The sequence below is a fragment of the Styela clava genome, chromosome 2 (genome assembly GCF_964204865.1).
Source record: "Styela clava chromosome 2, kaStyClav1.hap1.2, whole genome shotgun sequence".
NCBI classification, from domain to species: Eukaryota; Metazoa; Chordata; class Ascidiacea; order Stolidobranchia; family Styelidae; genus Styela; species Styela clava.
The window spans coordinates 27,944,429-27,951,928 of record NC_135251.1 but is presented as its reverse complement, the minus strand read 5'-3'; the positions used below and the strand labels follow the sequence as shown (position 1 = coordinate 27,951,928).

Genomic DNA, 7,500 nt, shown 5'->3' with positions numbered 1-7,500 from the left:
AACGACAAGCCAGCCGAACGGCGACGGCCGCACACAGAGAGCGCGCGGCATCCATTCCTCGATCCGCCGCCGGGCCGCACCGCCGGCGCGCTATAACACCCCCGCCGGAGCGGAGGCCACCTTCGCGCGGGAACTTAGACCGACGGCAAACCGGTCGTGACCCGCGCCGGTCGCTAGTGCGCTGAGACGGTGCGCGAGCCGACTCGGCAGCGGCGCCTTAAGCGTCCGCGAACCGAGACGGCGCGCCCCCGCACCCAACTGAAAGCGAGCCGGCGACCTGACGGGCCCTCCCGTTTGCCTCTCAACGGTTTCACGTACTCTTGAACTCTCTCTTCAAAGTGCTTTTCAACTTTCCCTCACGGTACTTGTCCGCTATCGGTCTCGCGACCGTATTTAGTCTTAGGTGGAGTTTACCACCCGCTTTGGGCTGCATTCCCAAACAACCCGACTCCGAGAAGACCCGAAGCGGTCAAGGCAAGCGCCCCTATGGGCCTAACACCCGCCCTGGGACGAGGCCTCGATCAGAAGGACACCGGCGCTCGCCGTTAGCCGCACTGGGACTTCCGTACGTCACAACTCGGCGCGCTCGAAAAGCGCGCAGATTCGACGCTGGACTCTTCCCGGTTCACTCGCCGTTACTCAGGGAATCCCTGTTGGTTTCTTTTCCTCCGCTTAATAATATGCTTAAATTCAGCGGGTGCTCTCGCCTGAACTCAGGTCGTATGTGTCAAGCGGGCCGCTTCTTACACGGCCCGCTGGCATCGCAAGTCGTCGCCGCCGGCGCCGACCGAGCGCGTACCGTCGCCGCCTTGGCCCACGGTCGGTCTTGATCTCGTGACCGGACCGACCGACCTGGACCCGCCCCTCGAACGTAGTTGAACACGTCGAGGGGCCGGCGGTGAACGGGACACGCGGTCGCGCCGAGAAAGCTCGGCGACCGCTTCAACTTGGGGCGACGCCCGGCCGTCTTCGCAGAGGCCAGGCGACGGCCCTCGGGTGAGGACGAACGCGACCCTGAGGCAGACGCGGTCCCGGGATTGACCCGAGACCGCAATTCGCGTTCAGAAGGTCGACGTTCAATGTGTTCTGCAATTCACATTACTTCTCGCACTTGGCTGCGTCCTTCATCGACTCGCGAGCCGAGTGATCCACCGTTAAGAGTCGTCCTCGACGTTTCGCCCGGCGCCGAAGCGCGCGGATGTCACACTGTGGGATCGACCACAAAACCACCACCGACAACAACTGCACAAAAACACCAACAAACGGCGCCGAGCGACCGCCGGGCTGGGCCGGCGGCACATCGAGCGCGGTGCCCAGAAGCCACCATCGCACTCGGCTGCCTTGCTATGCCAACGTGTTACGCGTGTCGCACGGGGCGGAACCCCGATTGACGGCCGCCCTCTCGGCGGCACCCAAAGACAATTAAGTGCGCGGTCGGCCGGGGCCTACCACCACTTTCGGTAATGATCCTTCCGCAGGTTCACCTACGGAAACCTTGTTACGACTTTTACTTCCTCTAAATGATCAAGTTTGATCGTCTTCTCGACACGCCGACGCGGCCGTTGCCAGCCGCGACGGGGCCGATCCAAGGATCTCACTAAACCATTCAATCGGTAGTAGCGACGGGCGGTGTGTACAAAGGGCAGGGACGTAATCGACGCAAGTTGATGACTTGCGCTTACTGGGAATTCCTCGTTCAAGGGAAACAATTGCAAGTCCCTATCCCAATCACGAATGAGGTTCAACGGGTTACCCGGACCTTTCGGCCTAGGTTAGACACTCGCTGCTTCACTCAGTGTAGCGCGCGTGCGGCCCCGGACATCTAAGGGCATCACAGACCTGTTATTGCTCAATCTCGTGTGGCTAAACGCCACTAGTCCCTCTAAGAAGTTAGACGCCGACCGAGAAGGTCGCGTAACTATTCAGCATGCCCGAGTCTCGTTCGTTATCGGAATTAACCAGACAAATCGCTCCACCAACTAAGAACGGCCATGCACCACCACCCACAGAATCAAGAAAGAGCTCTCAATCTGTCAATCCTACCTGTGTCCGGGCCGGGTGAGTTTCCCCGTGTTGAGTCAAATTAAGCCGCAGGCTCCACTCCTGGTGGTGCCCTTCCGTCAATTCCTTTAAGTTTCAGCTTTGCAACCATACTTCCCCCGGAACCCAAAGACTTTGGTTTCCCGGAAGCTGCCGGAAAGGTCGTCATGGTAACGCCTCCCGATCGCTAGTTGGCATCGTTTATAGTCAGAACTAGGACGGTATCTGATCGTCTTCGAACCTCTGACTTTCGCTCTTGATTAAAGAAAACATTCTTGGCGAATGCTTTCGCAGTAGTTCGTCTTCCGCCGATCCAAGAATTTCACCTCTAACGGCAGAGTACGGACGCCCCTGTCTGTCCCTCTTAATCATTACCTCGTGCTCCGAAAACCAACAAAATAGAACCGAGGTCCTATTCCATTATTCCATGCAACACTATGCAGGCGAACAGCCTGCTTTGAACACTCTAATTTTTTCAAAGTAAACTTATCGGCCACCGCCGACACTCAGTCAAGAGCACCGACGGAGAACCGAAGGTGAGGCGAACGCAACCAGTGACACGCCTTGCGACGGACCGGCGGCGCTCGCCCAAAATCCAACTACGAGCTTTTCAACCGCAACAACTTTAGCATACACTGTTGGAGCTGGAATTACCGCGGCTGCTGGCACCAGACTTGCCCTCCAATGGATACTCGTTAAGAGTTTTAGGATGTACTCATTCCAATTACAGGGCCTCGTTAGAGTCCTGTATTGTTATTTTTCGTCACTACCTCCCCGTGTCGGGAATGGGTAATTTGCGCGCCTGCTGCCTTCCTTGGATGTGGTAGCCGTTTCTCAGGCTCCCTCTCCGGAATCGAACCCTGATTCCCCGTTACCCGTTATCACAAAGGTAGGCACGTAGCGTACCTTCGACAGTTGATAGGGCAGACACTTGAATGATACGTCGTCGGTGCAGAGACCGTACGATCCGCGTGGTTATCCAGAGTCATCAAACGTCACAGGACGAACCCGGTCGGTTTTGATCTGATAAAAGCTCGCCTCCCGAAGTCGGCGCTTAATGCATGTATTAGCTCTAGAATTACCACAGTTATCCACTTCGCTTACGAGACCAAATAAACCAAGACTGATTTAATGAGCCATTCGCAGTTTCGCTTTACGAGAACTCGTACTTGCACCTGCATGGCTTAATCTTTGAGACAAGCATATCACTACTGGCAGGATCAACCAGATAGCTGCGACAGCTGCGCTCGGCCCTTGCTGGGCCGCCCGGCGCGTGCTCGTCGCATTCGTTTAAGACCGAGGCGATCGCCTGCGGCCGTACTCAGCTTCGACAGTCGCTGGCCGCGACGTCCACGCTCTCGCCGGCAGTGCCAGGCGGAGCGATTTGCGTTTTTTCTTTGCTCGCCCTCTCTCGGGCTCGATCCATTCAGTTTCGCACAAACAAGAGCTCTGCCGGCCGCCTGCAGCGGTGCCTAAAACCCGGGCATAACATTGCGACCGTTCTGCTAGGCCGACAAGCGCTCAAGCCAGACGCTCGATCGAACGCCCCCTACATGTTAGTCGAGACAACGGCTCGCTCATTAGCATCGCGTTTGTACTTTAACTTTTTTCGGCTCGGCTTCTTTCGACGCCGATGCCGGCGACGCAGCACTCTCTCGCCCGCCAGCCACCGAGAAAAGGGTGCGCTCCGACCGGCCCCGCACCGCTCTTTCATGGCTCATTCGAGTTTACTGTCTTTCGCTCTGACATGCCTTACCTAGGGTTAGGTTAGTATGCTTGCACGTTTGTACTTTAACTTTTTTTGGCTCGGCTTCTTTCGACGCCGATGCCGGCGACGCAGCACTCTCTCGCCCGCCAGCCACCGAGAAAAGGGTGCGCTCCGACCGGCCCCGCACCGCTCTTTCTTGGCTCATTCGAAATTACTGTCTTTCGCTCTGACATGCCTTACCTAGGGTTAGGTTAGTATGCTTGCACGTTTGTACTTTAACTTTTTTCGGCTCGGCTTCTTTCGACGCCGATGCCGGCGACGTAGCACTCTCTCGCCCGCCAGCCACCGAGAAAAGGGTGCGCTCCGACCGGCCCCGCACCGCTCTTTCTTGGCTCATTCGAAATTACTGTCTTTCGCTCTGACATGCCTTACCTAGGGTTAGGTTAGTATGCTTGCACGTTTGTACTTTAACTTTTTTCGGCTCGGCTTCTTTCGACGCCGATGCCGGCGACGCAGCACTCTCTCGCCCGCCAGCCACCGAGAAAAGGGTGCGCTCCGACCGGCCCCGCACCGCTCTTTCATGGCTCATTCGAGTTTACTGTCTTTCGCTCTGACATGCCTTACCTAGGGTTAGGTTAGTATGCTTGCACGTTTGTACTTTAACTTTTTTTGGCTCGGCTTCTTTCGACGCCGATGCCGGCGACGCAGCACTCTCTCGCCCGCCAGCCACCGAGAAAAGGGTGCGCTTCGACCGGCCCCGCACCGCTCTTTCTTGGCTCATTCGAAATTACTGTCTTTCGCTCTGACATGCCTTACCTAGGGTTAGGTTAGTATGCTTGCACGTTTGTACTTTAACTTTTTTTGGCTCGGCTTCTTTCGACGCCGATGCCGGCGACGCAGCACTCTCTCGCCCGCCAGCCACCGAGAAAAGGGTGCGCTCCGACCGGCCCCGCACCGCTCTTTCTTGGCTCATTCGAAATTACTGTCTTTCGCTCTGACATGCCTTACCTAGGGTTAGGTTAGTATGCTTGCACGTTTGTACTTTAACTTTTTTCGGCTCGGCTTCTTTCGACGCCGATGCCGGCGACGCAGCACTCTCTCGCCCGCCAGCCACCGAGAAAAGGGTGCGCTCCGACCGGCCCCGCACCGCTCTTTCATGGCTCATTCGAGTTTACTGTCTTTCGCTCTGACATGCCTTACCTAGGGTTAGGTTAGTATGCTTGCACGTTTGTACTTTAACTTTTTTTGGCTCGGCTTCTTTCGACGCCGATGCCGGCGACGCAGCACTCTCTCGCCCGCCAGCCACCGAGAAAAGGGTGCGCTCCGACCGGCCCCGCACCGCTCTTTCTTGGCTCATTCGAAATTACTGTCTTTCGCTCTGACATGCCTTACCTAGGGTTAGGTTAGTATGCTTGCACGTTTGTACTTTAACTTTTTTCGGCTCGGCTTCTTTCGACGCCGATGCCGGCGACGCAGCACTCTCTCGCCCGCCAGCCACCGAGAAAAGGGTGCGCTCCGACCGGCCCCGCACCGCTCTTTCTTGGCTCATTCGAGTTTACTGTCTTTCGCTCTGACATGCCTTACCTAGGGTTAGGTTAGTATGCTTGCACGTTTGTACTTTAACTTTTTTCGGCTCGGCTTCTTTCGACGCCGATGCCGGCGACGCAGCACTCTCTCGCCCGCCAGCCACCGAGAAAAGGGTGCGCTCCGACCGGCCCCGCACCGCTCTTTCTTGGCTCATTCGAAATTACTGTCTTTCGCTCTGACATGCCTTACCTAGGGTTAGGTTAGTATGCTTGCACGTTTGTACTTTAACTTTTTTCGGCTCGGCTTCTTTCGACGCCGATGCCGGCGACGCAGCACTCTCTCGCCCGCCAGCCACCGAGAAAAGGGTGCGCTCCGACCGGCCCCGCACCGCTCTTTCTTGGCTCATTCGAGTTTACTGTCTTTCGCTCTGACATGCCTTACCTAGGGTTAGGTTAGTATGCTTGCACGTTTGTACTTTAACTTTTTTCGGCTCGGCTTCTTTCGACGCCGATGCCGGCGACGCAGCACTCTCTCGCCCGCCAGCCACCGAGAAAAGGGTGCGCTCCGACCGGCCCCGCACCGCTCTTTCTTGGCTCATTCGAAATTACTGTCTTTCGCTCTGACATGCCTTACCTAGGGTTAGGTTAGTATGCTTGCACGTTTGTACTTTAACTTTTTTCGGCTCGGCTTCTTTCGACGCCGATGCCGGCGACGCCGCACTCTCTCGCCCGCCAGCCACCGAGAAAAGGGTGCGCTCCGACCGGCCCCGCACCGCTCTTTCTTGGCTCATTCGAAATTACTGTCTTTCGCTCTGACATGCCTTACCTAGGGTTAGGTTAGTATGCTTGCACGTTTGTACTTTAACTTTTTTTGGCTCGGCTTCTTTCGACGCCGATGCCGGCGACGCAGCACTCTCTCGCCCGCCAGCCACCGAGAAAAGGGTGCGCTCCGACCGGCCCCGCACCGCTCTTTCTTGGCTCATTCGAAATTACTGTCTTTCGCTCTGACATGCCTTACCTAGGGTTAGGTTAGTATGCTTGCACGTTTGTACTTTAACTTTTTTCGGCTCGGCTTCTTTCGACGCCGATGCCGGCGACGCAGCACTCTCTCGCCCGCCAGCCACCGAGAAAAGGGTGCGCTCCGACCGGCCCCGCACCGCTCTTTCTTGGCTCATTCGAGTTTACTGTCTTTCGCTCTGACATGCCTTACCTAGGGTTAGGTTAGTATGCTTGCACGTTTGTACTTTAACTTTTTTCGGCTCGGCTTCTTTCGACGCCGATGCCGGCGACGCAGCACTCTCTCGCCCGCCAGCCACCGAGAAAAGGGTGCGCTCCGACCGGCCCCGCACCGCTCTTTCTTGGCTCATTCGAAATTACTGTCTTTCGCTCTGACATGCCTTACCTAGGGTTAGGTTAGTATGCTTGCACGTTTGTACTTTAACTTTTTTCGGCTCGGCTTCTTTCGACGCCGATGCCGGCGACGCAGCACTCTCTCGCCCGCCAGCCACCGAGAAAAGGGTGCGCTCCGACCGGCCCCGCACCGCTCTTTCTTGGCTCATTCGAAATTACTGTCTTTCGCTCTGACATGCCTTACCTAGGGTTAGGTTAGTATGCTTGCACGTTTGTACTTTAACTTTTTTTGGCTCGGCTTCTTTCGACGCCGATGCCGGCGACGCAGCACTCTCTCGCCCGCCAGCCACCGAGAAAAGGGTGCGCTCCGACCGGCCCCGCACCGCTCTTTCTTGGCTCATTCGAAATTACTGTCTTTCGCTCTGACATGCCTTACCTAGGGTTAGGTTAGTATGCTTGCACGTTTGTACTTTAACTTTTTTTGGCTCGGCTTCTTTCGACGCCGATGCCGGCGACGCAGCACTCTCTCGCCCGCCAGCCACCGAGAAAAGGGTGCGCTCCGACCGGCCCCGCACCGCTCTTTCATGGCTCATTCGAGTTTACTGTCTTTCGCTCTGACATGCCTTACCTAGGGTTAGGTTAGTATGCTTGCACGTTTGTACTTTAACTTTTTTTGGCTCGGCTTCTTTCGACGCCGATGCCGGCGACGCAGCACTCTCTCGCCCGCCAGCCACCGAGAAAAGGGTGCGCTCCGACCGGCCCCGCACCGCTCTTTCATGGCTCATTCGAGTTTACTGTCTTTCGCTCTGACATGCCTTACCTAGGGTTAGGTTAGTATGCTTGCACGTTTGTACTTTAACTTTTTTTGGCTCGGCT

At 56.4% G+C, this 7,500-nt stretch overlaps 2 non-coding genes and 1 pseudogene across 2 annotated transcripts; all 3 read right to left on the bottom strand.

Annotated features, from left to right (window-relative positions):
• LOC144420059 (large subunit ribosomal RNA) overlaps window positions 1-721 on the bottom strand; it is a 3,700-nt pseudogene extending 2,979 nt beyond the window's left edge.
• Window positions 722-1,009: 288 nt separating this feature from the next.
• Window positions 1,010-1,163, bottom strand: LOC144420338 (5.8S ribosomal RNA). The gene has a single exon (XR_013474686.1). It is a non-coding gene; the product is annotated as a 5.8S ribosomal RNA (ribosomal RNA).
• A 298-nt stretch (window positions 1,164-1,461) lies between these two features.
• Window positions 1,462-3,271, bottom strand: LOC144420306 (small subunit ribosomal RNA). The gene has a single exon (XR_013474659.1). It is a non-coding gene; the product is annotated as a small subunit ribosomal RNA (ribosomal RNA).
• Between the last annotated feature and the right edge of the window lie 4,229 nt (window positions 3,272-7,500).